Raw genomic sequence first — 7,559 nt, 5'->3', positions numbered from 1 at the left:
CTTCTGATACTTGAAATGCCTTCAAAGAACTAAACCTTTTGCAGTGTGCCTAGGACTTGTTTATCCTCTGAGCTTTATTTTTGAGAAACTCTAATTCATTTTCAGGAGAAGTGTCAAAGGATTGGGTTTGTGTGTGTGATTGTAGCTAGTTCACTCCAGAAGCACAGGCACGGACTAGCAGAGAGGAACAGAGATGGCCTGAGCAACAGGAAAGACTAGTTTTCAGTCCTAGTCATACAATGTCTTCAGAAAAATGGGCATAGGATTCTGCTCTCCACTATTCATTCTGACCACCAGATACTGTTCTTACTTCCCACACCAGTAAATCATTTGAATGCAAAAAAAAAAGCAAAAAAAAAAAAAATGCTCCTAGTGCTAAGAAAAGTGAGATGGCAAGAAGACAATGAGGCGTTGGGAAAGACATTGGTTCCAGAAATTGGATTCTAGGCATGTAGTGCCAGAATGGAGGACTTTTATTTAATTTTATAGAAAAATGTTCGGGTTATTTTACACTGAGATGTGAAATCTCATTTGCAGCTAAGCCCCGGAGGGAGTGAAAGGAACTAGGAGAGCTCATAAAGACAAACGTAATAGGATTAATAAGAAAAAGGCTGAAGACATAAGCCTTTATTGTAGGAACTCGGCGCTAAATTTTAGCATTGATGAAGGGTGAAATGTCGATACTTATCCAAACAGTTGTGCCTCAGGGTACAAAAACTAAAGGATGATGCCTTCATAGACTCATGCTCCTTGGGTAGGTTATATGCTCTTCTCAAATAAGGAGCCACTCTGATAGAACAAGGAGAAACCATCACTGTGTGGCAGCAATTCCTGAACCCTCATTCACATAAATAATTCTCAGAATGTATTTTATATTATTAAAGCAAAGTTTAGGGTTGAACAATAATGCATTGAATTAAGGATTGGAAAATCATTTGATAATCAAGGGCCTGAATGTTAAATTATTTGTTTATGTATTTACACCTCGAATAATACCAAATAGGCTTCTTAATCTAGAGAGTCAATTCATATGAGAGTTCCAAGTCACTCATGAACATGATTAGAATATAAGGTGGTAATCAAATTGCTCCATAGTTGCTTTGTTTTTTTCTTTTATAAAGGTTGATTGCCACAAAATAATTTAGGCTAAAAATGTGTCTGCTGAGGCCATTTAAGTAACTGTATCAAAGGAACATCATCAAGTTATTTCAACTGCACACTGGTGCCTATTGTCAGGGTAGAATTTGCAGCACCTGTTTTGTAACTAGATAATGATGTTGACTTTAGGCCAAAAGAAAATGAAGCCCTTTGGGGGTAATTTTAATCCCCAAAGGGCTTCATTCATTTTTTCTAATTTATGGTGCTGAACTGATTGTTTTTCAGCATTATTTTCCTTATAAGTGTATTTTTAAAGTATTGTTTTTAATGCAATATTAATGCTAATAAATTGACAGAAGCATAGCTATCAGGCGAAATAGTTTGAGCATTGTATACACGATCATCATACAACCATGGTTTAGAAATGGTGCTGAAGAGTCCTCTCATGCCCAACACTCTTGGTGCACTCATGACACTTTTAGGTTTCGTATTTATCATAATGGATATATACTATAATTACAGAAATATAAACTATATGAGGATATATATAAATTCTAGAACATGGAAATGTACACTTTGGTTTAAGGCAGCAACATATGTAGGAAGCTTTTTTAGTTTACATATTTTATATTTACATATTACATATTTTTAATTTACATATCTTTAAATGTAAACATTTAGAAGTTTGTTTTTGACAGTCTGATAAAAATATCCATTCCTCCCTATGCATAAGTAACACCAACATACTCTCCTCCTTTTATGAGGTTATCTTCATGAGGTGGTAGGATGGCCAAATCTTTTCTCCCTGTTTAATTCAACAATGTATTTCTGACCAAGAAACCTATACGTAAATATAATACCTTCTTTTAATGTATAACAGATTTCTTCAAATAGCAGTACCTGGTCCTGACATATCTATTAACAAGATAATTTTGCAAAGATGATACAGATTTTAATTTAGTTAATAGGAGTTCCTATTTGTAAATCTCCAAGGTATACAATAGAGTTCCTTTTGAGAAAGGTGGTCACTTAGTCTTTTAAATCAATTTAAAGGAGTTTGTTTAAGAAGATACTACCCTGATGGGTCACGTTTCTCAAGTCTCTATTTATTGTGACTATCACTGTGATCATGGCTATTTTTGTTTTCATCACCATTATCACGTCCCTGTCTTCAAGTTGTAGAGCTCCTGATTTAAAATGTTCCTCATGTACATGACCAAATATATTAGGACCAAAATATTCAGTTTGACTATTTCTTGTGAAGCTGTTTGGCTTCACATGCAGATGCTGGATCCAATATTTTGAGCATCCACCATGTGCTGGGTTCTAAATGAATCCCAGCCAATGTGAAGTACTGAATGTTCTAGCCCCATCATGTTAACACACGTCGCTTATAGCCTTAATTTTACAACTCTACTTACTGCCTTATACTTCTTGAAGATATGAAAATGAGATATGACCAAAATTTGTCCATTTTTATTTGAGTGGGTCATCAGTAGAGGCATGCAAATGACAAGGTCCTGTAAACACCAGCTACACTGGTGCCTGGGCTGCCTTAATGAGCCAATTGGAATAACTACATCCAATTCAAATGGGGACACAGGGATGAGGGCTAGACTCTTGCCAAAATCATGTTACTCCCAGCTCTCCAATTTTGTTGCATTTTTATTTGTACTTCCCCTTCCACACTTGACACTGATTATTCAGTGCATTTCTCCTGGAAATGCTTTTCCTCTGTCCCTTTATGAGTAAAACAAAACAAAAAAAAATCCTTTGATCTTTTCCTTTTCTCAACACTTCAGGACTTGCATTAACAGTTCTAGGGAGAGAATGGCTCTTTTCTTATTTGTGTAAAGGACTCATTGAGAAATGGATGATAGACCTGGTGACAAGCAAGAGAAAATGCAATTGGGTGCCTGAAGGAAGGAGGGAATATCTACCCTCATCTATCACCACTGATTAGCTACAGTGTGAGAGAGGCAGAGACAGAGAGAGAGAGAGATCAGAAATAACAAATGAATTCTGGAGAGAGGCTCAGCTTCGCTGCCTGTTTTTTCTGGCTTATCAATCATCTCCGGTGTGGCTGATAGGTGGTTCTGTCACTCCTACCTCCATCCCACCCACCAGAAAATCTGTAACTGTGACAGGCATTCCCCTGTCCAGTCCTTTCAGTAGCAATAGTAGATTCAGCTCCTGCACAAAATGTCTGAGAATCGGTGTCTTATTGTCTGATGTTTCTATTCTGATTTACCTTAGAAGCGTGTGTTAATGTGATTCCCATCCATTTGCTCAGGCTGTGGCCTTGCCAGTCCCTCCTTGGGGTGGATGTTGGCAGCATGCTTGTCATGTTTATCGTGCAAGCACAATGATAGGCCGACATTACATAAAACATTTATAGGAGGTGGGGTAGGGGTTGGGAGGGTCCATAAAACTGTTGAAGCCATCCAAGTGTGAAATGGAAAGATGAAGAAAGTGTTTTCCTAAAGCCATTTATATCTGTCATCTGTTCTGAGTCTCACTTGTAATGTGTCTCCTGTTCAGTCCCTTCTTCCCACCTTTGCTACTTAAGCTTTATCTTCCTCTGGGAAAACATATCTGGAGAGGCACAGTTGTAAAGAGAGTGGCATCTTTGTATACAACAAAAACTTTTGTAGCAAAGTGTTCTGTTGACATTGTACACTCTCCAAGGAATTTACTGGCTTGGCATTCATTTGAGCATGAACATGTGAGTGGTTACAAAATCACATGATTTGTCTTTTGAAATGTGTATGAGAGAGAACATGTGTGCTACCTGGCTATGTTTGCTATGAAAGAAAATCACAGCACTTTATACCACTCTGTAAGCACTGTTCATTTTCTTCACCCTGATCCTTGGTTCAGTTTCCATTTTTCTCTAAATTATAGAGAACAGAAACCTTAATCTCACAGATTGATACGAGTTCTCAATCTGCACAGGCTAACTCTTGAGTGTTGATTAGCTGTTCGTGTATTTTGCATTTGTCCTTACCGAAAATTTTTCCTACTCAAGACTCGGATGAGCTTCAGTGAAGAGGAAGGAGAGGTACTGACACTCTGTGCTTCTATCAGTCAGACAGCGACTCATAGGATTTCCACTTATTTTCTTTTGATCCTTGCAGGACCAGTGTGAATTGGGCATCATTAGTTTATCTTATACATATAGAAAATGAATCCTAGACACGAACTAAAGAGACTGCAAATGGTCTCTTCCTAGTTTTACTACTGACTCTTCTGCTATACAATGATGCCTTGATTGTCTGCTATTCCCTTGGGCTCCTCAAGCATGATGTGCCCGTATTAATGCTCAGCTATCCCTTTGGAAGACACTCAATGGCCCATGTCTTTGAATGCACCTTCAGGAACTTCAAATTTAACCCTCAACCTCCTCTCAGCTCAAGTAATTCAAAGATAAGACTATAAAACAGTAAGAATACAGCTTAAATGAGTAAACTAGAATATATACATAGAGCTGATTATTATAGATTCTTATGCCATTATTCTAATAATATTATTGCCCATATTATGAAAAATTTTGGGGGGGAATATAATTATTTTATGAATCACAAAGAAAACTTATTACTTTAAAATCATCCTTTATTTTTCGATCCAAATAGTGTTACCCAAGTTGACCACTCTCGGTTTATTCAAGACTTGATTCAAAAATCACATTTTTCTCATTGTAAGAACATTCTGGATATGAAAGTTCAGGAGTTCTAGGGTATATAGCCTGGTTCAGCCATTTACCAGTTGTGTATTCTTGTATCTTTTCATTAATATCTCTGATTCCCAGTTTTCTCAGCTGCAAAATGGGGATAGTGATGTATAGGGTTCTATGAAAACTAAACTGTTGAACACCCAGACCACGTCCACCCTGCGAGCACAGAGCCTCACCCTCACCACTCTGCCACCTGTCCACACCTGCCACCAGCTCACCATGGATGAGGATATGGCCGCACTCATTGTGGACAACAGCTCCAGCATGTGCAAGGCCGGATTCATGGCTGACGATGCCCCCAGGCCATCTTCCCCTCCATCATGGGGCACCCCAGGCACCAGGGCATGATTTGGGCCTGAGTCAGAGGGACTCCTATGTGGGTGACAAGGCCCAGAGCAAGATAGGGATCCTGACCCCTGAAATACCCCACTGAGCACGGCATCATCACCAACTGGGATGACATGGAGAAGATCTGGTACCACACCTTCTACCACGAGCTGCATGTGGCTCCCGAGGAGCACCCTGTGCTGCTGACCAAGGCCCTCCCGAACCCCAAGGCCAACTTAGAGAAGATGACCCAGATCATGTTTGAGACCTTCAACACACTAGCCATGTACATGGTCATCCTGGCTGTGCTATCCCTGTGCACCTCTGGCTGTACCACTGGCATCATGATGGACTCCAGTGATGGGGTCACCCACACTGTGTCCATCTACGAGGGGTATGCCCTCCCCCACGCCATCCTGCATCTGGACTTCTGGCTGGGACCTGACTGATTACCTCATGAAGATCCTCACCTAGCATGCCTGCAGCTTCACCACCATGGCTGAGTGGGAAATCCCGTGTGACATCAAGGAGAAGCTTTGCTACATCACCCTGGACTTCGAGCAGGAAATGGCCACAGCGGCCTCCAGCTCCTCCCTAGAGAAGAGCTATGATCTGCTGGATGGCCAGGTCATCACCACTGGCAATGAGCAGTTCTGCTGCCCCAAGGCATGCTTCCAGCCTTCCTTCCTGGGCATGGAATCCTGTGGCATCCATGAAACTACATTCAACTCTATCATGAACTGTGACATGGACATCCGCAAAGACCTGTTTATCAACACAGTACTGTCTGGTCGTACCACCATTTACCCTGGCATCGCTGACAGAGTACAGAAGGAGATCACCACCCTGGCATGCAGCACGATGAAGATCAAGATCATTGCTCCTCCCAAGAGCAAGTACACCATGTGGATCGGCAGCTCCATCCTGACATCACTGTCCATCTTCCAGCAGATGTGGATAAGGAAGCAGGAGTGCAACTAGTCTGGCCCCTCCATCGTCCACTGCAAATGCTTCTAGGTGGGCTATGACTTAGCTGTGTTACACCCTTTCTTGACGAAACCTAACTTGTGCAGAATACAAGATGAGATTGGCATGGCTTTATTTGTTTTTTGCTTTGTTTTGTTTTGTTTTGCTTTTTTGGCTTGACTCAGGATTTTAAAAACTGAAATGGTGAAGATGACAGTAGTCCGTTGGAGGGAGCATCCCCCAAGGTTCTACAATGTGGCCTAGGACTTTGATTGGACATTATTCTTTTTTTAATAGTCATTCCAAATATCGTGAGATACGTTATTACAGGAAGTCCCTTGCCCTCCCAAAAGCCAACCCCACTTCTCTCTAAGGAAAATAACCCAGTACTCTCCCACGTCCATACAGGGGAGGTAATGGCATTGCTTTCATGTAAATTATGTAATGCAAAATTTTTTTAATTTTTGCCTTAATACTTTTTTATTTTGAAAGATTTTAGCCTTTGTGGCTGCCCGATTTTTGTCCCTCAACTTGAGGTATATGAAGGCTTTTGGTCTCCCTGGGAGCGGTGGAGGCAGCCAGCACTTACCTGTACACTGATTTGAGACCAGTTGAATAAAAGTGCACACATATACCAAAAAAAAAAAAAAAAAGAAAATTAAAATGTTAAATTATGATTTAATATCTATTAAGCACTTAGCATAATACCTACTATATTTAGGGGTTAAGTAAAGGCATGATAGTTTATTTACTTTAAAAATATGATTTTAAGAAATCACTAAAAATTCCAAAGACTGTCTACTTAATTATTTAAATCAATATCAAAAGAGAAATGTAAAATGGTCAAATTACTTTTATAATGTTATAACACGAGCATATTATAAAGGATTATGATTTGGTTAGGGAGATATGTGCCTTGTTAAAAATTCAATTCTATTATTTATAGCCAGTTAGACTCACCAAGCATATGTTGGGTGGGCAATAAAGAATGGTGCACTGAAGTTATGGTCTGTCAATACATTTAAATTAAGATTGACTAGAAAATTTGAAACATATATACAAAGAACATAAGAATGAAAAGTGTATATAATTATTATTTACTAATGCTTTATACATTTTTTTACAGTTTTATAATCAGTGTATCCATTTTTAAACGAAAAACCCTTGAAGACAAGTAACATTTATTTCTATGCACGGTGTCTTGCATGGAACACACTGTGGCTATATTTGAATAAGTCTTCTATTCTGGCCTCCTCTGAATCAATGTCTTTCTATGTTTATCTTTAAAGATGTCTGGATATATTAATCCTTTCAACAACCACACTAGATTAATGGACAAGTAATTAATTTTTTTTTTTTTTTTTTTGAGACAGAGTTTCACTCTTGTTACCCAGGCTGGAGTGCAATGGCGCGATCTCGGCTCACCGCAACCTCC

At 39.4% G+C, this 7,559-nt stretch overlaps 1 pseudogene across 1 annotated transcript; it reads left to right on the top strand.

Annotated features, from left to right (window-relative positions):
- Positions 1-5,047: 5,047 nt before the first annotated feature.
- LOC119473415 lies at positions 5,048-6,471 on the top strand (annotated as a pseudogene). Its single transcript, XR_005202628.1, has one exon. The product of XR_005202628.1 is annotated as an actin, cytoplasmic 1-like (transcript).
- The last annotated feature ends 1,088 nt before the right edge of the window (positions 6,472-7,559 follow it).

This window comes from Cebus imitator, unplaced genomic scaffold, assembly GCF_001604975.1.
Source record: "Cebus imitator isolate Cc_AM_T3 unplaced genomic scaffold, Cebus_imitator-1.0 Scaffold157, whole genome shotgun sequence".
Classification (NCBI taxonomy): Eukaryota; Metazoa; Chordata; class Mammalia; order Primates; family Cebidae; genus Cebus; species Cebus imitator.
This window is presented reverse-complemented; position numbering and strand designations above follow the sequence as displayed.